Source organism: Aythya ferina (genome assembly GCF_964211825.1).
Source record: "Aythya ferina genome assembly, chromosome: 1".
Lineage (NCBI taxonomy): Eukaryota > Metazoa > Chordata > Aves > Anseriformes > Anatidae > Aythya > Aythya ferina.
The window spans coordinates 145,206,316-145,231,744 of NC_140296.1; the positions used below are offsets into that span (position 1 = coordinate 145,206,316).

Consider the following 25,429-nt stretch of genomic DNA (forward strand, 5'->3'; position numbering starts at 1 on the left):
CTGATGATATATCATACTTAGATATCTCTTGCCCTGTCCTCAGTTCTTGCAGAGGCTGAAGGTAAGATTGCAAGAAAGTATTTATCAGTGAATTGGTTGATAATATAATGATAAATTGAGATTTGTCCATACCAAAACATAAACATCCACTCACAGGACAAGTCTCTTACCTTTGAGACCCTATGAATACACCTGTACTCATGTCTCCCCTCCATCTTCCAGATCTAACAGAACCAGGAAGCACTAAGAAAAGTGATGCAGAAGAGGATTCACTGTTTTGATGCATCTGCCTCCTAGGCCAGGACAGAGAGGGCACATAAACACCTTTGATTGCCCCAACCTAGACACAGAGGAGGCTTGTTCTTTGCAAAATTGTCTATGCTGAGATGTTATTTTTTCCCAAACAGGAAGAAGAAATGTTAATTGCCAATGTTGTTCATTCTTACCAGTGCAAAAGCTCATCTCAGAGGTCTGGTAGCTTTTGCAATTCTACCACAGGTTTTCCAGTAACTGGTATTTGGTTACATAAGGTAGAATTGCCAGAAATAAGTTAGGAACTGTGAAGTTTTTAAGTACAGAGTTGTTTGGGACATGGGTTCTTTTGACTTCCTTTATATAGTATAGTCTCACTAATGGAGCTTTTCTGGGTCTAGACAGAATGGTTTAAGACATTACCAGGCTGGAGATTGCAAGACACTGCAAAGAATCACACACACACACTTCCATTCCAATTCACAGTAATAGCAGGTAGATCATGAGCAAGGGTAAGTTATAACCCAGATGACTTTACAGTGAATTGGATTAGAGACCTTTTTTGTGAAGGAGGAGGTAACTTCATTTTGAGTGGCTAAAGAGCACAGACAGGGTCACTTCATAGAATCAAAGAATTTCTAGGTTGGAAGAGACCTCAAGATCATCGAGTCCAACCTCTGACCTAACACTAACAGTCCCCACTAAACCATATCCCTAAGCCCTACATCTAAACATCTTTTGAAGACTTCTTACATCTCTGCAGGTATTCCTGAAATGACTCTGTTATCACACCCCACAACATACCCTACTCATCCCAGACAGCAAAGAAACTGTAAATTACACGAGGGCTTCACCACTGGCTGCATCATGTTTCCCACGTGACTTGATATTGCTGGGAACTTGCTTTCACTGTCCACCATGTGCTGTTGTCCTTGCACTACCTTGGGAAGAGAAGAGAATTAGAAGATAATTTAAATTCTCTTAGAAGACAATTTAAAAGAATTAAAAATGATTAATTAAAAGATTTAAAAATGAATATTACTATCAACAGATCCTTAGAAATACTGAAAAGTATCTGTCGTATTTAACACATTAAATGTATAGTGCCACACTATTTAAAGTGCTTAAGTATGAATAATTTATTCTTAAAAACTGATGGAATAACATTTCACTTAAAATTGAATGTGTGGACTAGTAACAAAATGATAAGAAGTAAATCATTACACCATTGTTGTAGTTCTCCTCAGGCCCATGGAAATCAGAGAGTAAGCATATTATGGTAAAGAAATATAAGTAAGACATTTAAACTTTAACTCAAACAACTGTATAGAACTATTATCCAGGGAAAATACATATTTTCCAGGAATTATTTTTATGAAAATATTTTTCTATCCTGTGGAAGCACAAATAATAAACCTCTTTAATCATAATTGGTGGTGTTTATGAGCACTTTGATGATAAACGATAACTTTAAATTCTGAATGATCCAATTATATTCTCTGTCTTTCATATCAATCCAACATATCTAAAGCTACAGAACAACAAAAACAAAGCATTGTGCAGTTATTGTCTCCCTAGTTACCCTGGGATAAAAAATTCAAATAGCATTCTGGTGTACACACCCATAATAGGAGACACTGTAGTCACAAGAGTAAACAAATCTGATCATGCTGTTTAAGCTGGGAAACAAATCTTTCAATTTGTTTGTGGCTCATCACTTTCCAAGCCCATTCTGAATATAGAAAAAGGTGTCAAGTTACCAACATGCTGAAAAAAGAAACCCTCAAACCTCCAAGTCTAAAGAAACTACCAGCTAATTCAAGCAGCCTTGAAACTTGCCTTCTACCCTAGCTTAGCACAGTAATAGTTGGGTTTTTAAATACTGCAGGTTTTGTGACTACACTGGGACTACAGCTTAAGATATAAATTACAAAAACAAAGCAGTGTGCAGTTATGAGAGACAAAATGAATTTCTTAAAATGCACTTGATAAGGCCAATTGAGCAATGGAATTATAGTAGGCCCAAACAGTGTTTTTTTTTTTTTTGCAGGTGTTTACTTTTGACAAGTCAAGTGTTTTCATGAACACAAATTGTGTGAAGCAGCATGTTCAACCCACATACTTATCTATTCTCTAAGGATATAGGAGTTGTCCTTGATATCCAAATGAGGTCAGGGAAAAATGCCTTCTCTTTGCACTACTTTCCTGCCTTTAAAAGGGAAAAAAAAAAAAAAAAAAAAAAAAAAAAAAAAAAAAAAAAAAGAGAGAGAGAGAGAGAGAGAGAGAGAGAGAGAGGCAAAATGTGAGAAACAGCAGAGATTACCCAACAGTGTGTGGCTTTGACCAGTGAAGGTTAGATGTGCACAGCTGAAGTGTATTTGTGTGCAGCCTGTTTTTTCTGGTTAATACTGCTGGAGCTCATTTGCCAACTAGCTACCAACATCACTGCAAGTTGAGGAGCTCACTAAGTGAAATCAAAGATTGCCAGAATGGACTCAGAGCTTTCAGCAGTAATGTGAGATTGCCAAGTACATAGCTCTGGATGACATACCTAAAGTTATTTTAGCAAATGAGTGTTTGTAATGCAACGTAGACTTACAGACAAAGACACAGCAGGCTCGAGAATAACAGTATGCCTCATATATAGCATTATGCACAAGATAGGGACCATTCTTATTTTGCTCTGCATAACTGTATAAGACATAATGCAAACTACCATATATTCCTTACAAAGTAGCTTAAACTTCATAATCAATGAGAAATACTTTTTCTATTATTATTCTAAAATAATTTGCATCATAATAGAATGGTGAGACCTCAATCAGGAAAATGACCTCCCTGTACTGAGCGCTGAGCAGACAAGGGATAATAGCTCTTTCTTGAGTTCAATATTATGTGCAGTGAAATGTTATAATTAGGACATGGAACCTATCAAACAAACTTGTGTTTAGAGAAAACAGTCTAAACGTATTTTCATCAAATGCACAGGAAGCAATAGAGTGCTCTTAAAACTTGTCTCACAAAAGATAGGCACCAGCTAAATGAATCTATTGTCTGTGTAATGAAGCTGTCCAACACGTTCTTCAGGAACTATCACTACCCGTTGCAAATCATAACACATTCTTCTGTGTAATAAAACAGGCACAGCTGAAATAAAAAATGGAGTAGGTACTGAAATATTGGCCCTTCCCAGCCTCTTCCATGGTTGTGGAAGTCATATTAGAGACTGCTTGATTTTCTTGATCTCTGGGCAGGTTACAGGCAGAGCACTTTCCCAGTTGTGTATGTTGATGGTGGGTTTTTAATGACCTGTTATTGCCTTTCCTTGCTTATCCTTCAAAACCTCCAGGACTGCTTGGCCAGAAGCAGGGAGACACCATCCAGAAGACAGCTTCTGGAAAGCTATAGACATTTCTTAGTAAGGAGGAGCAACATGTTGGAATTTGGGATGGATGGGTGCAAGCAGAAGTTGCTCCTCTGTGTGGGAGATTTATTTCTTTCTGATCTCCAGAGTATCTTAATCTTTTCAATGGTAATGATGTGTGCAATAAATGATTTTGCTGTTTATTGAAGTGGTTAAATCACAATTTCAAGGAGAGAGTAAAGGAAATGGCTTTTGCATATACTTCTTGATATCATTTCTATGCTAATAATACTCAGATTGCTATGTTTAAGAAAGGACATGTATATTTATGGGAAAGAGAACACTAGCAGGGCAGCATCTTGGTCAGAGAAGATGAGGATGAGGATGAGAATAGCTAAGAAAAAAATATAAAAAAATAATTACCAGATTGATTTCTTCACCCTGGCATGAGAAGAGTTAGCCACAGTTTATAGGGTCATTTCATACACCAGACACCAGGCTAAAAAGGCCTGTTAGGTTTTGTGCATTCCATTTGGTTAGCTGCCACAAGCAAAGAATACAGCAGCCAGCTAACACCCAGCAACCACTGAATTCTTCTTCTGGAGAAGCAGCAAGCCATATTATATCTACATCTGCAGAAGGGTATTTTTTGGCTTAAACGTGAAAAATTCAGTAGTTTTCACTGTTTTGCCACTCAAGCGTGTTTGGAGGTGTATGGGGCGTATGATCTGATTAATGTTAAGTCTGTCATCTATTAATTTATGTACCTCCTGCTGAAGGCTGAGATTAATTTTGCTTAGCTCTAGATGTCTGCCTAAGCTCTCTTTGTACTTGAAGAACAAAACCAAACATTTTTAATGGTTAAATTGTCATGATTTGATTGTCATGCCCCTTTGAGTTTAAGTGAATTAGTTGATGTCTTTTTCTCTTATTCACAGGGAAGTTATACAAAAGAACACAGACATAAGTGTCCATGGAGAAAACAACTCAAGTTAAGTGAAACCTTACAACAGCTATCTGGACCTGACAGAAACATGATGCATCAATAAGCGTTATTCCTGCAGCTATTGGTACCTTGTTTCTGCTTCTCATGGGCCGAAGGGATACGAATACTGCTTGTCAGAAAAACTGTTCCCAGGTCCTGGTAAAACCAGCTACCAAACCAAGATGAAGATAATGGTTTGTAATCACTGGGATCACAAAAGCTGTCTTGACTTGCTAAGCTTCTCAAATATTTTGTGTAATAAGTTTTTGTTTAGAGTTGTTGTCACTATGAAGTCATAATCTCGATGTTCTTGTTTAAAAAGATAAAACTGCATTTAAAAGGAAACAAAGAAACAAATAAAAACCAACAAACACTAACAATCATATACAAAACAATAGTTCAAATCCCTACCCGGCTTGCTTTTATATCTTGGGGGGGGGGGGGGAGAGAAGGAGGGATAGGTGAAGAAGAGAGAGACTGAGCTGGATTCAGATCCAGCTCCCAAGCAGAAGTACAAGATACAAGATACAAGATGATACAAGATGTATCTTCTCCAAGATACATCCTTAAAGAGAGAGATCTTACCCCTGTGTCTTCATTTCCATATTTTGGAAGTAATTTGCTTCCCCTAGAACACAAACATATTTCAAAGCCTGTTTCAGCTTTTCCTCTCTCTTGTTCCTCTCCCTTATTCCTTCCATAGTCATCAAATGTTGTGGTCTTTTTGTGTAGTTGTCAGTCATCTAAGAGAAGGGAAACAAAATATCTTCATGTTTATTTGAGAGTAAGTCTCGTATGAATGAATATGGACCTCAGACTTTTGTATCATGTTCTAATTTATTTTTCAGACAGTCAGACTGATTCCAACTATACACTTATACTGTAACATTCCGTATTACCTCATGTGTAAAAATGCATGCATCCCAGTTAGTCTCAAAAAAGATAAAATAAAACTCCATAACTTCCAGAATGTAATTTTTTTCTGTATACATGCACAATTTTTTTTTCCACTTTTCTTCAGGGGCAGGGAAGGATCTGAACTAGTGCTGCATTCACTCTGTTTCTATTCCAGCATTGTGGATTTTTGTCCCCCTCAAAGCCAGTGTCAATGGAGTCATTTGTGTTTGATCATTTGAGAAGTAATTAATGTCATTATCTACATCCTACACTCTCCTGGAACTGTAGGCCTCCTCATCAGGCTGGATGAGATGAATTCAGTAGGTCAGTCTTCTTCTTGATGTCAGGGAAAGAAAGTCAGTACCAGTAGCCACTGATTAAATTTAGCAAAGTGAGGACACCTAGGAGATTAGCAAGAATGAGCTAAAGTCACCTCTAGCTTTTGGTTTCAAGTCTTCAGTGAATGAAAATAAACATCTGTGGTTGATTAGAATTCATGTCTGACAGAAGGTATTTCAAAGAGACATTAACCTCTGACTGGCTCAGGCTGAGATAAGTGTCTCAATAAGTCTCAAAAATCCACTTTTCCTTATAGCCAGTTCACCAAAGACAAAGACAAATGAACATTGGTGAGATTTAAAACTTATTGGTCAGGATAAGGAAATGGGGATATTTTTTCTTAGAATTTAATGACAGTCAATGCTACTATGTTTTTTTGACTGTCACTTCTTCAATATGTTTCATAAAAAACACATGAAAATAGTACAAAGAAAGTTTTCACTCAGGGTGGCCATAAATCCAGGTTCTGTTGTATTTTTATTTCATTTTGCCATCATCAGTGACAGAAATCTTGGTTATTTCAGTCAAGAAGGTGCCACACATTTTTTGAGAAGTCTGAAATGTCAAGATCCCTTAAAAAGATAGGAAATGTTATAAAGAGAAAGATCAGTTCAGTAATATTTAGTCTCCAGAAGTCAAGTTTCTGGTGAATTTCTCATCATCAGTGGTATAAGTCTCATAATAATGTTTGTAGGGCATATGGGGCATACTGGAAGAGTGAGAATGCAAGCCAGCCTAGTTGAGATATTCTGCATGGTACTCAAGAGATTACATAGTAAACTACACAGTAAAAGAGGCTGTTTCTGTTATGTTACAGTACCTTGTTTTTGTTTGATCTGAATCTGCAATCAGTCAGTGCCTTTGTCCCTAAAGAACAAAGGGATTGGAAGAAAAGGGCAGTATTCTGGTTCTTGAAAGAGATCTAATTTTATATCTCTAAGTTTCAAACATGTAAACAACCAAAGAAAGAGAAACATGAAAAGAGAAAGACAACCTCTTAGTTCAAGCTACTATTGTAGCTTGTTAGTTATTTCTATGTCTTTACTTAAATATTTGCAAAGCAGTTAGACAAAACCACAGAGAATAAACTTAAATGAATTTCTTATGAACCTCTTAAGCTGTCTTGGATGTAGCGCCACAATATCACGCAAGCTTTTTAACATATGAGCATGTGAATATGATGATCATAACGTGAGTAACAAATAGTTACTCACTATATAGTTTCTGTACCTAGACTCTTATTTCAAACAAATCTATAGGTCTGGTAACACTGTGGTGGGTACTCAAACATACTCACCATATCTCATGTCTTTGAAAAGATTCTGATGTGATTAATTTCTCTCTCATTAGGAGAGAAAATGAATAAATAAATAAATAATGATAATAATGATAATAATGATGATGATAATAATAATAAATGTAAAAAATAAAATAAAATAAAATAAAATAAAATAAAATAAAATAAAATAAAATAAAATAAAATAAAATAAAATAAAATAAAATAAATAAGATAAAATAAAATATTAAAGCTGTTCTCTACAGCAGAAGATACAGTGGTGAAGAAAGGAAAGATGTTGGGTGCTACTGACACATTCATGAACTGCTGCTTGCAACAAAAGCAACCCGTCCATGCTGAGACTGTTGTTATTGTTAACTTGTTTCTGATTTTAGCATAGAGTGATTTCCCTATGCTACTTGTGACCTGCAAGCAGAGCAGACATAGGAGTGTCTGGCTACTTCTGCCAGACAGTCAAATCCTATTTGAACAGCTGTAGAGAGAGGTGATGTCACCCAAAGAGGAATCATAGGACAACCTCCATGCAGTTTTGAGACCATAACCTGACAAAACATTCCAGGAAATAAAACTCTGGAAAAAGAACCCCTTTCATTTTATTTTTTTTTTTCCTCCAATTTGCCTGCCTCTGGCTGTACCATTGTGTTTTATATCATTCCTCTTTGTATGCATATTTCAATTGTTCATGGATTACTCAGGTAATCAGCCAGAATGATTCATTACTTATCATTTCAAGTGTCCAAAAAGTTGAATCCATCCATTTTTAAACAACAGCTATGTAACATGCATGAACATTAGCAAAAACACATCTCCCCAGGCTTTAAAAGGTCTTTTTTTTTTTTTTTGTGGGGGGTGGATTGGGACAGGCAGTCAAATGACAACAGATAGAGGAAGAACCACAAAAGGAAGAACTTTTACACTGTAGAAATCTTTGGCTTGAAATCTCAGAGGTCAAAGAAATGTGTAGAGTTCAGAAGCAAGGAGACAAATTCATGGAAGAAAGGTCTGTCAGTCTTTTCCTGTTCTTTCTCTCTGCTCTTCCCCCTGGTGGGATTATAAACCCCCATTCTGAGAAGCCAAAAGACTTCATTTTAGAGAACAGAAAAAATAAGCAACCAGCTTCTATTCTAAAGGGCTCTCTAAGTCACCTGTGCAAAAAAGGATGTGCAAAGGATGTGCAAACCTTTTCAAAGTTGCAATCACATTACCTTAGAATTTCTACTTTGAATTGGACTTACTATATTTAAATATAAACCCAAACCTTTGAGCAATATCTTTGAAAATCATTAGAAAAATAGTTAGTGTGGCAGTGCATACCTTTTACTACAGTTTTCTAATTCTTTGGAATGCATTGTTCCCAAATGACCTATTTATCGGCATTGAGTAAGGAATGTATACAAGATGTGGCAAGGTGGTGGCCTGATGGGAACACTGATCTCCAGTGCAGAACTTCTTTTTTCATTTGAGCTAACAAGAATATTTGTATCTGCCTGTCTCCATGACTCATGCAATGATTGTAAGTTATTCCCCTCTGGGAGCCAGAGGCTACCATCTCATCTGTTTTAGTGCATGCAGTAATTCACTGCACTCTCTGGAAGTTTTCTTCCATAAGCAACACTGTTGACAAAAGTCCCATTTCAGGATTCTACTTTGGCTTAAATGGGCTATTTCACATCTGAAGTTCAATATTTTTTTAAAGTACCTAGTAAAATTAAATTTAAAAAGAGAATGACTGTCCTCTCTGTTCCTCCAATGGTCTTCATGCCTTGAGAGATGCTATCAATATGCTTCCTTATTTCCTTTTCTGGTTTGCATGGACTCTCCAACACAAAGCTCTATGTGCACTTAATAGAAAAGCACAGTGAGAGGGAAGCAGAGAAGAACAGAAAAGCAAGTGAGAGGGAAGCAGAGAAGACAGAGACTTCAAAGGTCAATCATCTCATTTTTCTAGCAAATGACTGGTTTTTAGATCTCCACTAAACCATATCCCTAAGCTCTCCGTCTAAACGTCTTTTAAAGACTTCCAGGGATGGTGACTCCACCACTTCGCTGGGCAGCCTGTTCCAGTGTCGAACAACCCTTTCGGTAAAGAAGTTCTTCCTAACATCTAACCTAAAACTCCCCTGGCACAACTTTAGCCCATTCCCCCTCGTCCTGTCACCAGGCACGTGGGAGAACAGGCCAACCCCCACCTCGCTACAGCCTCCTTTAAGGTATCTGTAGAGAGCAATAAGGTCGCCCCTGAGCCTCCATTTCTCTAGGCTGAACAAGCCCAGCTCCCTCAGCCGCTCCTCGTAGGACTTGTTCTCCAGGCCCCTCACCAGCTTCGTCGCCCTTCTCTGCACCCGCTCAAGCACCTCGATGTCCTTCTTGTAGCGAGGGGCCCAAAACTGAACACAGTACTCGAGGTGCGGCCTCACGAGAGCTGAGTACAGGGGGACGATCACCTCCCTAGCCCTGCTGGTCACACTGTTTCTGATACAAGCCAGGATGCCGTCGGCCTTCTTGGCCACCTGAGCACACTGCTGGCTCATATTCAGCCGACTATCCACCATCACTCCCAGGTCTTTCTCTGCCTGGCAGCTCTCCAACCACTCATCTCCCAGCCTGTAGCTCTGCTTGGGGTTATTGCGCCCCAGGTGCAGGACCCGGCACTTGGCCTTGTTGAACTTCATGCAGTTGACCTCAGCCCATCGGGTACATCACCTCCCAAACGTATCCCTGACCTTCTGTATACTACAGAGGGTCCCTGAATGACTAGTGCTAAACAGCTAGAGTAAAGGAACATTAATCTCAAGCAATGGACACAAGGAGATTATAACTGACAACAGAATACTATCAATAAATTTCATGTAGCCACAATTATTTTCCAGGTAGTTCTTTAGCTTTCTAGTCCTTTTGTGCAGTAGTATAAAGCTAACTCTTAAAACATTTTATCTGCAACTTATATTAGCATTTTGGTATGTATGCAAAGTGAATAGAATGCAAACCAATATGGGATACAATTCTTCCAGATGAACAGTCCTATGTAAATGTAGGGAATTACAGTAATTTTCTCTAGCCCAGATTACTTATTGCTAAAGCACATGGGAACTTATATTTTATTTTAAAATCCAGAAGTGAAACACTTTTTAAATTAAATTTCATTTGACTCCACTTTTTTTTCAGTAAAATGTTGCATTTGAAAGAAACACATGAAGAAATTTCTGCTTTGAATCCATCCAGTTACAGATTTATTTTTTTTTTGACACACAAAGTTTTATATACTATGAAAGCCTAATTCTCATTACTGCTACATTTGTACTAAATTTATCGTGTAATTTGTCAGTACAAATTTTGTAATGAATGTCAAGCAATTTGTTAGAATGACACAAAACAATACAAATGAAACTTAAGTGAGATGTTCTTTATCAGCTGCTAGCATCATCTACCCATTCTTCATCTCAGAATTGTAGGCAGAGCATTTCACACACTTAAGAAGCTTTCAGTATACATATGCAATGTGTATGGGGAATTCAAAAATCAGTCAAATTTAAAATAGAAGATAAAAGTAACACCCTATGAAAATCTAACTTACTTTCTATTTTAACTATTTAAAAGATTATTTTTTTTTCAATGATTTTACATTCTACAGACTACAGAGTTTTTAAACAGAAAACAAATGGATTTTCTTGGACCTGTTGGTAACTACCACAAAGTTAAAAATATGAATTAAGTCTCTGAGCAATTCTGTGATACCAGACAATAAATAGGTAGTGCAGCAGGATATACAGATATATTCCCCCAAGTTTGTGGCTCTTTTCCACAGAACAGTGAAATTGCTACTAAGGATGTCCCACCAAACGTCTGCCTTCTCAACTTCCCTGCCTATCAAGAAGTTGTCAGGGGTTTACCATCTACAGTGCAGCCTAAGCTTAGCCAGCTGCTGGGGACAGAATTGCATAAATTTTGTCAACCACTACAACTAGCAGGGCAGAAACAGCATTCAGCTCTGTACCATCCCATTGTATTAGGCACATTAAAAAGGCTTCAGACATGTAGGAGAGCCCCAAGTACTTCACCTGGGTGATGAGCTCAGCAAGCATTTTCCTTGGGATGTTGTGCAATCATAGAAAATTACGGTTGGGAGTGACCTCAGTAAATCAACCAGTTTGTTCATCTGCCCCAAGGCAGGATCTACTGTATTACAGCAACATTGACAGATGGTTTATGTGAGTCTAATATATTATTAAAAGCCACTGATAATGGACACAGCACAACTTCCCCCAGGCAAATTATTCCTATGTTTTATTAAACTTTTTAACAATACATATATATTTCAGCAATAAAGAAGTCAGAATCTTTATAATTATTCTTCTCAGTGCAATTAAAGTTAAATTTAAGAAACCCCCTCACTCATGAAATATAATTTCACTTCCCCTTTGTCTTTTCTACAAAATGAACTTGACTTCACAAGGGCGTGGGAATACCAGGGGGCTCTCTTTGTTTCCTCATTGGTACTCTTTTTTTTTTTTTTTCTTTTTTTTTCTTTCTTTCTTCTTTTCTTTGGGAAGGAGTTTTACCAGAAGAGGATGAAAGCCACTCTGAGACATTGGTTTCAGTTATTTACTGATGAATGTAGTACTTCCCTCTCTTTCACATTTAAGTTTAATTTAATTCTAAAGTTTTCTTTGCTTTATTTTGCCAACTATTGTCTAAGTTAAAAGATTACATGCTTCTAGAGAACAGAACAAAACCTTTAGGAAAGGGTTGGTATCTCAAGCAAAAACCTAATACCTGTGTTAACACAGATGTTCAGCAGCCTCTGTAGTAGAATACAGGAAAAAAACACACTCAGCAAAATCCCACTTAAATAGCTGTCCTTTCTGCCTCCAAAGACAGCTCCTACAACCCCAGGTGCAGATATAGTGCTTACTAATTGGATGAAAAGCTTTCTGTATTTCTGGGGAATTTGCAGGAAGAGCATTGAAGAATTGTGTCCTTGTTGCTTTGTAATCAGTTTCTAGTGAGCATCCTCCCAGAAGGTAGCCACCCCCAGCCCCGCGGCCTTCCTGGAGGGGAATGAATTGACTCACAGGCACAAAATTTTTTGTGTAGGTAGTAGAACTGGGGAGAAAATCAGTGTGGTATTTGGTCTAACCACACAGTGTAGGCTTGTTTAGTTCAAGCCCTAACAATTCTGTATTTTATCAGATCCATTTGAGTGAATGGAATTCTTAAAACTACAGTCTTACTTTGTATCTGCTTTTATACTGTATATAATTCATAAATGCATCCCTATAACAAGCCTGTAATATTTGACTTTATTGACATATAGCCCTATAAATTTTGGCTTTCTAAGGGATGGAAGACAGTAATCAGTATACAGCTGACAATTTCAGGAGACACCATGATCTCACTCCCTGACTATGATGCCTTATAGAGGTCATAGGTGGAGAAATGACTTATTTCAGGCTGTAAATCAAAAAGAGGAAGTACCAAAGTATTTGTGAGATCAGTGTACTTTTTTTCACTTCAAACCTCCCTTTGCAATTAAATATACATGTATTTATTATTTAAACATTCACCTCTTGCATTGGGAAAGTTGTTGATTCCCACTTGAGGGACAAGGGGAAACATAAAGAGGAGGTGGGAAATCAAGCAAAAATGTTATCTACTGGGGTAGTTTGGGATAGCCAACAAAGTAATTAACAGCACAGCTGTTAGATAGTTTGCAGTGACTCTTGCAATCAGACGCAAAGACAAGGAAGGCAGGAAAGAGAGAGAAAGTAGTAGTTTTCAGCTGTCAGTGGAAAATAAATTGGTTGGTTCTAACCCTTTACACTATATTGTCAAGTAGGCACATCTTATGCTCCCTAGACAGCAGTGCAGACTGATGGAAAACAATGACTTAGGAACTTCCTATTTTCCCTCATCAAAATCTTAATCTTCAAAATAACATATTTGCTACAAAAGCCATGAGGGGGGAACTGAGAAAACAGCTGGTTAGACAAATAGGCTGTTGGAAACTACCTGCAAGAAAATGTGAGTACGCATTTCCTCACTTTTTATTCAACATAAGAAAAAAACATCCATTGCCATTGAAAGCACAGAGGGGCATGTCTTCTTTTTAGTCTCCTAGGGCAAAAGGCTAAGGAAGACTGCATCTTTTTAACACTGAAACTATTGATTAAATCTTGCATTCTGACCAAAAAACACTTACTTGAAATAATAAAGTTTTAAGGTGTAATTTTAATTAGAGTCAATCAAATGACAGTAATTATTGCTGTTAAAGAAAACTACAGCTCTTTAGAGAATTCTGGTGGTAACCTAGACCCTCTTCACTTGATCAAGGACCAAGCTAAAGTGTTAAGGTGACATTCACCATATTGTGTGCTTCCTTCCAGGAACTTTGGCTGGAAGGGAAAATGTTAACCACTATGAACATAAAATTAGTGTGCAACATTTGATGTTATGAAAAAATTAAAAAAAAATAATAATCAAAGAACAAGTGCAGAAGCAGTATCCTGTATGTTCATGTAAATCATGTAAAGGTCACTTTTCTGTGAGAAGTCAAAGCTTTCAACAGAACTGCAAGGGTTCAGTGGCTTTGGAAAGATTAAAGGTGAAGGTGCTAACCCATTGTGGTAGCTGGTGGTGTGAGGTAAATACCCTCCTTTCATGAAGAACTGAACAGAAATTAACATTTCCTTAAGTGAATTGCTGAACTAATCGCAGGTTCAAATAAATGACAAAGAGGTAAAACCGTCTGAGCATGATAAAAATCTCAGAACTCTTGTTTGGACTTTGGCAAGAAAATCTTTTTGTTATGGCAAAGATGTTCAGTATTCTGGATGAAGTTTTTTCCACCGTAGGGTTCATACTAATTTTGTTTGATTTGCTACCCTTCCTACCAGTCCTTCTAGGCAGAAAAAAAAAAATACAAAAATATCCAATCCAATATAAACCCAGTCCTTTCTCTCGAGCACTCAGGCATATAAGAGTTATCTCCAGAAGTAACTATGACACATTGAGATATGGACTATTTGAGCTCAGCACGTGTTTAGGGAGGAGAGGAACATACATCTATGCTCATCAGTGATTCATACGAGGTGAAAGAAAGGGGGAGGTTGAGTAGGGCTTGAACAATGGGAACTTTTTCTGCCCTCTGGATACAAAAGTACAAAACTTTTGTTTATTTATTCTTTTATTATGCTTGTAAAGACATGAAGAAAGATGATAAAAAGGTAAACTGGTAAATAATTTAGAAGGTAAACATTTCCATTCTAAGAAATAAAATTCAGTTTTAAGACCAAAAGAAAAAAAAAAAAAAAAAACACACAACACCCTGCAATAAAATAATCTGATTTCTACCGCCACTCTTTCCTATAAATATTTTGTTGAGACTGAAGCAAGTACATACTTCTAAAAACCTCTGCAATCTTGATTTGAGCATTTTTAGTTCACAAGGAATCCATTCTAATCAACAGATAATTTGTTTCAATGATCAAGCATTCTCACGATTAAAATCACTATGTTATCACTAGCCTGGATTTAATTCCCAGGTATGTATTATGTCATCTCAGTCAATAAAACTGAAGATTGCAATTCTTATCAACTTCTGAATTCCGCTGAAAAATCTCAGTATAAGGCTTGGTATGAAGTTTGAAAATATCTGCAATACCTTTACAATTATGTTGGCTGCTATTCATTATGTTGCTGACTGGAAGAGATAAATGAGTAAGTAGGCAGTTTCTGCAGCTCAGTGTGAACAAAACTCCAAGAAAAAAAAAAAAAAAAAAAAAAAAAAAACAGAATGCTGGTAATTAACTAACAAATCAAATTGGCTTAAACAAATCAGTTTAGCTTTATCAGAACAAATAGCTGATGTTCTGAATCTGCCTATAGCTCTGTGTGCCCACAAGAAAGTCAGATGCCTATCAGTCAGCCCCAGGAACTGAGTTCAAAATGAAGGCTTCTGGGGTATGAGACTCCTTGCATTGAAGTAGGCTGGCTAGGGAACAGAACCTACCTTCACTGATGTGCTGGATAGAAGGGTTAAGGACTGAGCACTGCCAGCACCCAATTCAGGTGTAATGAAATAGCTCCTATCCTGCTTTCAGGACAGGAGAGTCAAAAATTACAGAGTAAAACAAGAGACTGCCCGTCTGTTCTAGTACAAGAAATAGACCTTGAGTGACAGCAAAAAAGCTGAAAATGTTCATCACTGTTGAATGTCATGTAGCCTAGTTTTGTACCTAAAGCATTGAGGGTCCCAATTTTCAGAGATGCTTTTTTTTTTTTCTTTTTCTTTTTTTTTTTTTTTTTTTTTAATAGAAAAAAACATTGACTAGGGAATCTAATATGTGGCATATGAAAAAGACCATGAATAATGTTTTTTAACCATTCCACAAGACGAAATCTTGGTTAAAAAACAAACAAACAAAAACACAAAAAAAAAAAACAAGTCAGTGTATTAAACTTCAATCTGTAGTCTGTTATATAGTTCTGGTCTGGAAAAAGCTGTACTGGTTTTCTAAAGATTAATTTTGCAGTAGAATAAATATAGGTTTGGCTTGCAAACTGTGAGTTAATGGAACAGAATAAAACATACTGAATTTAAATACAGCTCAATTAGATGTATTCATACCCTAGGACATCTTTTTCAGCTTAAATAATTGCTACAGCAACTCTGATTATATTCACAGTTGTATTCATTGTCCAGTACTGACAGTTCTTCAACTTTTAGGGCAAGATATGGGTTAATGAAGGTTTTCATTTATTATCCAGTTATGGGAATCAGGTAAATAGGATATTTATATAGGAGGTTTCTTGTATTTCTAATTTAAAAGCAATATTTCAAAACATTGAAAGTGCACTTCAAGACTTGGAACATAAAGGTCAAAAAGAAGCCTCAACTTACTGTTTTCTGTTGTAAAGCAAATACAAGATAAATAAATAAATAGAAAGATGTAGTGGATCTGACTAATGAGAGAGTAAACAGCAACTCTTGGATTTAGACACTGGGATCTATTTAAGAACCAACATGTTTTTGCCCTAATTTGTTATTTTACATACTCGTTTGCTGTCCCACCTGCATCATCTTCCCTAGGTCTTAGTTTCCCTGCTCAGATCTTCCTAGTCTGGGGAGGTCAGGCAACAAGTCAGGCCTGCTGAGCAGCTGCTTGCCAGTGTCAGTCTCCAGTGTTATTAGCTAAGGTTCCTGGGCATTTCTTGTCATTTGTCTCTATATCATAGAATCATAGAATGGCTCAAGTTAGAAGGGACCTTAAAGATCATCGAGTTCCACACCCCTGCCATAGACAGGGATGTCACCCACTAGATCAGGTTGCCCAAAGCTCCATCCAACCTGGTCTTTAATACCTCCAGGCGGGGCATCCACAATCTCTCTGGGTTCAATGCCTCACTACTCTCTGATTTACTCTCTGAGTGAAGAATTTCCTCCTAACCTCTAATCTAAATATCCCCTCTTTTCGTTTAAATCCATTTCCCCTTGTTCTGTCATTATCTGATTAAGCAAAACATCGCTCTCCATCTTTTTTATAAGTACTTTAAGTACTTCAGTACCTTTAAGTACTGAAAAGATGCAATGAGGTCACCCCAGATCCTTCTCTTCTTTAGGCTGAACAACCCCAGCTATCTCAGCTTTTCTTTGTAGGAGAGGTACTCCAGCCTCTTGATCACCTTTGTGGCCCTAACAGGTCCACACCCTTCTTGTGCTGGGGGCCCCAGGCCTTCATGCAGTACTCCAGGTGGGGCCTCACAAAAGCAGAGCAGAGGGGGACAATCACCTCCCTTGTCCTGCTGTCCACTGTTTTGATGCAGCCCAGGATGCAGTTGGCCTTCTACACTGATGGCTCACATACTGATGGCTCATGTCAAGCTTTTCATCCATCAAAACCGCTGAGTCCTTCTCAGCAGGGCTTTTCTCAAAGAGTTTTTCTCCCAGTCTGTACTCATGTCTGGGATTGCCCCAGCCAAGGGGCAGCAACTTTCATTCTGACTTGTTGAACCTCATCAGGTTCAGGTGGTGCCAGTTCTCAAGCTGTAAATCTCGCCTATTTCCAAGATATTCCTGCAGTCAGGATGTTTGGATATTCACCCTGCACATGTATGCATACATGCAATTGTCTGCTGCCAGTTTAGAGCAGTTTTTTGCCTACCACAATGACTATTTTTTTAATGTTTATATTTGGACATATCGCTAAGCTATAAAAGAACCTCAAAGATTTTAAGAAGTATCTAATGGCCCTAAAAGTGTCCATGAATTTCCTACAATGGAGACATTTTTCACTAGAAAGAATAGCCTCAGCTTAAAGAATCAATAGATGGCTCGGAACAAACTGAGAAACTGAACAATGAAAAATTACCAGGAACAGATGATATTTATTCAAGAGCTTAAAGCATCTCAGCTATGGAATTGCCATGAGGTGTGATCTATAGCATAGCACCAACAAAATGCTAGAGGAGTGGAAGGTGGCAGTATGGCACCAATCTTTAACATGAATGAAGTGAGTTTCCCTGCATGAAACTCACAGAAAAATAAATAAATAAATAAATAAAATCCCAACTGCTGTAAGAGTCAGTGATATAAACAAAGAAGTGAATGCATTGTAACTATGTTTATCAACATGACTTTTGCTCAGGCAAGTCATCATATGGACAGAATCAATGCCCAAGTGGTCAATCTACCACCTTCCAGAAAAGGTGGCAACAGCTCTCATTATCAAAAGCCCTTCAGACCTCTCAGGCTGGATAGAAAGTTTCTCTCAAAGACTGATGACTGCTTAAAAAGTAGGAAAGAGAACATTCAACTATATGGTCAGTTTTGACAATGGAAAGCAGTTACTGTCATGGTCCTCCTAGGTTCTGAATACTAAGACCTAATGCTGCCTACAGTGCCAAGTATGGTGAATTGCCACAGAAAGACTGCATGACATTGAGTGACCAAATAATAAAATGGCCAATGAAAATCAAGTGCAATACTTTGTAAGTAATGCACGTTTAAGTAAATAATAATAAAAAAGATATATATAGTATGGATTATAAATTCTAAATTAGCTATTTCTGTTCAGGAAAGAGATTTACTTCAATTCCTCCTCCTGTCCAGCCTTCCTTGCTCTTTCCTCCCACATCAGCTGACCCCAGATGCCTGACACCTCAGTCTGGCTCTGGTACTGACTGATCATAGGGCTAACCAGCTCAACGCACCAAATACAAATGCACTTTTTTTTTTCTCTTCTGTTTTTAAGTGCATTTTCTACCCTTTCAGTGAGTTGGAGTGAATTGGTGTGTTGTGTGCATCAGAACTGCACAGGCAAGTTTATGAATCCAGGATCTGGGGGTGCAGAAGCTGAAAGAGCAGGACCTTTCTCTCTTGGCAGTACCTAGCTGTTATCTTGGCTCTATGTATTACGAAACCATAAGCTCATGCTCATCTCTATGCATCTGCTACTATCCCAGACAGCAAATTACCTAGATTAATCTTTATTCTGGTACTGCACTGCCATTCTTATGCTCAGTGAACAAGACTTTGAAAGCAATATGGATAGTTACCTTCAAGAAGGGTAGGTAATTATGTGACCACTGTCCCAGAACTTTAACAGTCTTTGTCTATTAAGAAATCATTAATGTTCAGTTTAAGGTCTTCAGTAAGATCTTCAGCTCTTCACCCTGTTTAACAAATCACAATAAAATTAACTATAGAAGTGTATAATAAACTATATATATACATATTCTTATATCTCATATTTTTTCCTTGTTTTAAAGTGGAATTTATCCATCTTTATTGTGTTCTTTCCTGATCAAATAAATAAATAAATTTCTATACACCCAGAAGAATTGTTAGAGCTGAACTCAGTCTTACATTTTGGAAACAAAATTATTTCACCATTATTGTGAAGTCTCATTTGTTGAATAACTTGAAAAAGTCTGAAATGCTTTAGGGATTAATTATATGCTCTGAGTCATGCTTTTTATAAAACTACCACAAAATGGCATCCAAGGAGTACTCAGACATGAATACATTTTAACTTTTGAAATCTTTTAACCTGAAAAGAGAAGACTATCAGGAGACACTCTTGATTAAGGCTATGACTCTGCCCTAACCAAATGTATTAAATCCAAACATAGAACTGTGGTGGCCAGTTGCTTGAAAAGCTCCTAAATTTGGGATGAAGACAAAGTTAGAAAAACAATGGGTTGTTCATAGTTGCTACCTACTTTTTCTTCTGAAAATACAAACAGCCAAAAAACAAAACAAACAAACAACAACAACAACAACAAAAATTAAAACTCAATGTGAAACCTGTTTCTTACAGTTATCAGTTCAGGTAATTTTGTACTTACAGGTGTAATTTTTTTGTATGATTTTTTTTTTTTTTTTGCTAAAAAAAAGATCTGGAGTAGCTATAAGCACACTGACCAAAACATTGGGAAGGCATATATATATGGTATGGTTTCTGAAATAGCTTTTATAACATGGGCCCAAAACATTTTAAGCTGTGTCACAGTTCTCTTCCAACATTGTAAGTGTATTTAAGTTAAGCGCAAATATAGCAAAGCCTATATAACACAGCTCTGTGAACTGGAGGTCACTGAAGTCAGGGTGCCAGTCTGTCTTAGATGGGAAGTTGTTATTTAAATGAACATTACAAATCACTACAATAACCTTTAGAGAAAAATAGCAGCCATAAACAGCTAACAGATTTGCTAAACATTCTTCATCTTCATGGTCCAAGTGGGACTATGAAAGTGCATTAGTATAAATACTTACATTTAATATGTTACATCATACTGGCAAAATTGTCATGAAAAAATATAAGTCCAAGCACAAACTCTATTCTTCTAGTTTACAGTGAGAAAATCACATGGTCCTGTATTCTCGTTTTCCAATACCCTTGTCTCACAGAAGCACAGGAAACCAACTTGTGAAGCCATAATAAATTGCTGTCTGAAAATATGAAAGAGTGAGGCAGCTCATGAGCAACATCTGGGGCACAAGACCTGAGCTGGGCTGGGACAGCTCTGCCCCAGCTCCAATCCTCTGCTTGACCTGTTTTCTTTTGATGGCCTCCATTTTCTCTCCTGACTTCTGTTTCTTTTTAACATGTAAGGTTGATTACAGAGGTACAGATGGGAAGTGCAATGGTTTCTCTGAAATTGCATTTAGGTATTTTAGGGGTTTATTTAGCAGAGTACCATTGATTCCAGAGAAGTGATTTAATTCAAAACTCACAATTAATTCTCATTTTAATGAGACTTTGCAAATTACAACTTTAAAAAAAAAATAAAATCAGTATAATCTGGCAGTTCAGCATATGGTTGCTGGGGGAAGAAGCTATTTTGCATTTCTATAAAATTGATACCAGAAGCTGATGGCTATAAAATGTGTGTCTAAGTTGTTGGTCTAAATAGAGCTGAAGCTGTTGGCCTGATGGTGGGTTGTGTGGGGGCAGTACCCAGAAGCAAGTGGGAACTGGAGTGATCAGAAGACAATGCCAGGCAGCAGCTGGAGAAAAATCATTGCACATTGACACAAAAGCCATTGATTCTTCTCTCCCAACTTCTTATGGGACACAGAATTATCATTCTTCTGGCCTATGGAAATCCAGGAAGGAAAGCACAATTTTCTGTGTGCTTTATAATAGCATTGTTGTAGGTGTGACAGTCAGAGAAAGTAGGACTTAGAGCACAGCTCACATCCATTACCAGGCTGGATCTAGAATATTTCAAGCAGAGTCAGCTAGAGGAACCTGATAGCATATCTATATATATTTTATTATTATTATTATTATTATTTTCCCAAATATATCAGCAAGTCTAGAAAAAGATGGTGCCTTTCCCTACCAGTTGATTTCCCAGAAGTATAGTTCTGTAGTCATCCACCATAAGGAGTTACAGCACAATTTAATTATCTGAAGAGTGAGGCCAGGGGAAGTTGCTGTATCACTCATGAAGAGCACAAGTGAAAAAGAATAACCGCTGATGGACACATTAATATTTCCCTTCTCAGCAGTGTTTAAGGAACACATATTTTATAATCTGACACCCTCTTTTACCACTGTATTCAGCTGACGTGATGCAAATTTGACAATATGATTTTACCTAGTATATAAATATCAATAAGCAGACATGAATGTCAGATGGAAGAGAAATACATTCTTAAATGAAATAAGAGACTCCAGTCATTACAGAACTAAGCAGCTCCTCTCTCTCGACATTGATAGAGCATTAGCAGTTTATCGCATGGATATTATTCTTCTTCTCCTTTCACCAGACAGTGCTTTACTTCAAGTGCCTTAATTCAGGAAGACGGTGATTAATACTAACAGCATTTGTCATAATTATTCTGTGAAATCACCCCCACAAAATTTACCACATTGGCTGAATGAAATGACTGCCATCAAGACACGGAGACTGATGACTGAGAGTAGAAGGTAAACCTAGGACACCAGCAACCCAACAAAAACCACACAAGGTTCAATGAAAAAAAAAAAAAAAAAAGTATAAGAACAATCAAAGAAAAATTGCCTGCTTTATTGGCTGCTGATTCCATTTCTTTCTGCAAGAGGCCACATGCTATGTCAGTGTAGATGTTTCACATTCAAGAGTATATTAATTCCCTTTGATCACAGCCCTTTCTCATTGTTGAAATGCATCCTATGAAGTTGGCTCTGCCAGTCCTCTGAAAATGCCCTCCCTAAACACACGTGGGGATAAGAAACTTAGTTAAATTCTCTTTTATGACTGATTTTCCTTCAACCTCTATTGTCTCTGAAGGAGATATCAGAGTTGCTAAAGTTACTTGTTAATCTCAAACACCTTCAGAAAGAAGACTCTGAAACTTGTCTTTCCAAAACAGCCCTAATCTCTCAAAATTGCTATCAAAACCTGCAGTAAAACAGTCATCCATCTATTCTCAGTTCTTGTCACAGTAGCTCAGAGAGATATATAGCTATGCTGACACACATTGAAAGAAAGCCAGATTTCGAAGAGGGCCATCTGCATCTTGTTCTGTTTTCATGGCCTGAAATAATGTGTATTTCTATTTTCTTAGTTGCTTTGTTTGTGCCTAAATGTGGCTTGTGATAGCACTTGCTTGAAATGGGAGTAGAAGAAAAGCTATCTCAAGTACAAGGCTGGAATAATGCCACTGAACATATTCATCCCTTTTGCCCCAAAGACAAGTTTCATAATAATGTGATCATTGTCATTAAAATGTCCTATTTTGGGATTTGGTACTTATGTACACTAAAATAAAGAGATGTAAATTTTTTTCTTAAACCCAGGTTTGATTCAGTTTCTGTTCCATCTCTTTGGCTTCTATGTCCTCTTGCTGCTCTGCTGCCTTCTCCTCCTTTTTCTTCCATGTATGAATAACTTTTCTGTCCTGTTTTCTCTGCATCTCTTGAGCTGAATCTGCCTCCAAAGTCTTCTGAAAACAATTTATGTGCAATTTTGAATTCTACATTTGAATCTATTTCTTGATGCTGGCACAGGAGGTCTCCAAAATCTCTCTGTTTTAAAACCAAAGGGAGAAGTGGGAATTCTATGATACATAATGGCAAAACAATGTCACTGTTCTCTGTCAGGAAAGGGGACCATGTAAGAACTGCCATTTTAAGGGACAACTCACATTGTATTTTCGGTAAGAAAATGAACCACAACTGCTAGTGTGAGTGCACAACTTCAAAGCAAACCAAAGACTGAATTATTATAATTTAGTCCCATGAAAACTTTCTTTGAGAATGTCACTCACTGTGCACAGCCCAGATGTCCTTCTGTGAGAAAAGAAAAAAAGAAAAAAAGAAAAAAAAAAAAGAAAAAAGAAAAGAAAAAAAAAACACAAACCACTTTTAACACCTTTACATTACTTGCAAAGCACAGCAGCAGCAGCCTCTGACAAAGTTGGGAGAGGAGTGCTGGCAGAGCTAGAAAGGTAGTGTCTGCAGCTGAACACATCTGCTAGATTGTCAGAGAGCCTGGCCAGGACTTGGACAGCTTCTGGGACTAGCAGCCTGAAAGGATAAGCTCCATAAAGTTGCAACAACAGAGCTGTTCTGTGCTTATTTAAGCAAAACTTCCTCTGAGGCAGAGACTGAGAGCTCCCCATGGAAAACTTATTTACATATTTGAGTGATACATCACTTGGTTATGAGAACATTTCTCAGGACTGTGAATGTGGTAGCTACTCTAAATCTGTGATCCCACTGAGGTTTTTTAGCTTCTTCCCTGTTACAGGCAGAGAAAAATTTAGATAGATAAGCCCTGTTAAAAGTGACTGTTTTTCTTACTGCTAAAGAAGAAACAGTTGCAAGATGAGCTGCAAATTTTCATTGAAATGTTTGAGATTGTTTTTAGTTCTTTGGCCACAGATAATAGGGTTTGAAGCATTGCAGTCCCACACACCTTTCTCTCTCTGAAAAAATAAAATGTGTATATATACATGTATATACATGTATGTGTATATATATATATATATACTGTTGTTCTGGCTTGTAGTCAATAAGGTGGTTTTTGGCCATTGATGCAGTGCATGTCTCTGAGACAGCTCAAGTCCAGTCAATTAGAGATTTGGTGAATCAAGAAAAATCATTTAGTAGCAAGTGTTATGTAAAGCCAATGTATCCACCAAAGCATAGGACTCAGAACTTACAGGAAAGGTCTCTGGGCCCCACACTGCAGTGGAGTGGAAGATTCTAACATATATGTGTGGGATTTATGGGAGAGGAGTAGCATGGATTAAAAGACCTGTAGTGATAATGTATCATCAGCAAAATTCTGCAGAAATGCACTTCTAGCAAGAGGATAGGAGTAGTTCTTCCACCCCCACACCCTTTGCAGGGACAATATCTTAACTAAACTCTGTTTCTTTTATGACTAAAACAGAAACCTGGACAGCTGTGATTCAAATGCAGGCTCAGAGATGTAGTGCACAAACACATGTTCTGTGGTCCTCGGTACTACAACAGCAAAGAGGTGTTTGGCCACAGCTAGAGTGAGACTATGACTGCACAACACAGTGAGACTGAAACAGCTGCCTGCTGGTACATGAAGGCATTTTTTTTTTGGCTGGCGTTCTGGTGGAAACCCCTCAATAGTTTGAAAATGCTGAAGGGGTTATGTAGACCCTTAGTGGGGATGTAACAACACCTCTATGGGCCTTGCTGAAAGTGCTTCCTTGTGGAAGCATCTTTCTTCTTGTGCTTCAGAGCAAAAACAGAGGACAAGGAGACCTTCATGAAGCCATTAGCATTCAGCTCTGGGCTATCTGGCTGCTCTGGAGAAGGGACTGTCATGCCCCTTTCTTATTGTTGATGACTTGTTTCCAGCAGGGATAGTGCTGTTGATAAATTGCTTGGCACCACTGCCCAAACTCCCATACCTTATCTCTCTGTTCAGGATTACTTCTCTGGGAAATGTGCAGCCTCTGGGGTGCAGGGCAGGAAGGCTTATCAAGTGGCCGGAGCACTGCCAGACAAGTGAGAACAGGGGGAGTAGCAAACAGCAGCAAACACTGAGAGGAGGCATACAGATGTGAACATGTAGGTTTTGTTTCCATCTACTAGCAGTGTCAAGTTATTCTGGCAAGAGCAAAATTACAGCTCAGGCAGACTGTATCACAGGGAATCACTTATCACTGTAGAAAAAAGAATTGGCACCAACACCCTGCAAGCACTTTTGCAAGGTAACCAGTGTTCGGCTAGCTGGTGGCAGATTTCACCTGATAACTTCACAGGAGATAGAGAGTGCAAAATGTACTTTGAAAGCAGCAGAGCAAAACCAGGAAGGTGCAAGGTGTACACGTGCCTGAGCCCTGTTTGTGAGCTTGGTTGTAATTCCTTGGGGCTTGGTTGCCTCATGTTTCTGCCTTGCTAACTTCCTATCTTCCACTCATTTCCCCAAAAAAAGCAGAAGGTGTTTTGCAAAGAAGAAACACTTACCCCTGGAGATCCTAATCAAATACAAGGATATGAAAGCCAGACCTGAAAAAATAAACAGAAAGACAGAATAAGATAGAGAGACTGAAAGGGGGGTGGGGATGAGACTAAATTAAATACATAAAATAAAAGCAAACAAACAAAAACAACAACAACCATAAGCAACCTTTATTCACTTCAGAATCCAATTATCTGTTCATCCAGAAATAACTTACATGATTCTTCTGTCTGCACATAAACAGCTCCTCCCCGGGAGGTATGATGTTATGACTGGATATACTCAAACAATACTGCAAAGAGAAGCAGGGCAGAAAGCCAGAGCGAGGCAGGGAGCTGGGCTGCTCCTTGGGAACCCA

At 37.8% G+C, this 25,429-nt stretch overlaps 1 long non-coding RNA gene across 1 annotated transcript; it reads right to left on the minus strand.

Moving 5' to 3' along the window:
- Positions 1–5,214: 5,214 nt before the first annotated feature.
- LOC311430367 lies at positions 5,215–25,349 on the minus strand. Its single transcript, XR_014688740.1, has 4 exons — positions 25,289–25,349; positions 25,077–25,118; positions 18,688–18,804; positions 5,215–5,344 (listed from the first exon to the last, which is right to left on the minus strand). It is a non-coding gene; the product is annotated as an uncharacterized lncRNA (long non-coding RNA).
- Positions 25,350–25,429: the final 80 nt, after the last annotated feature.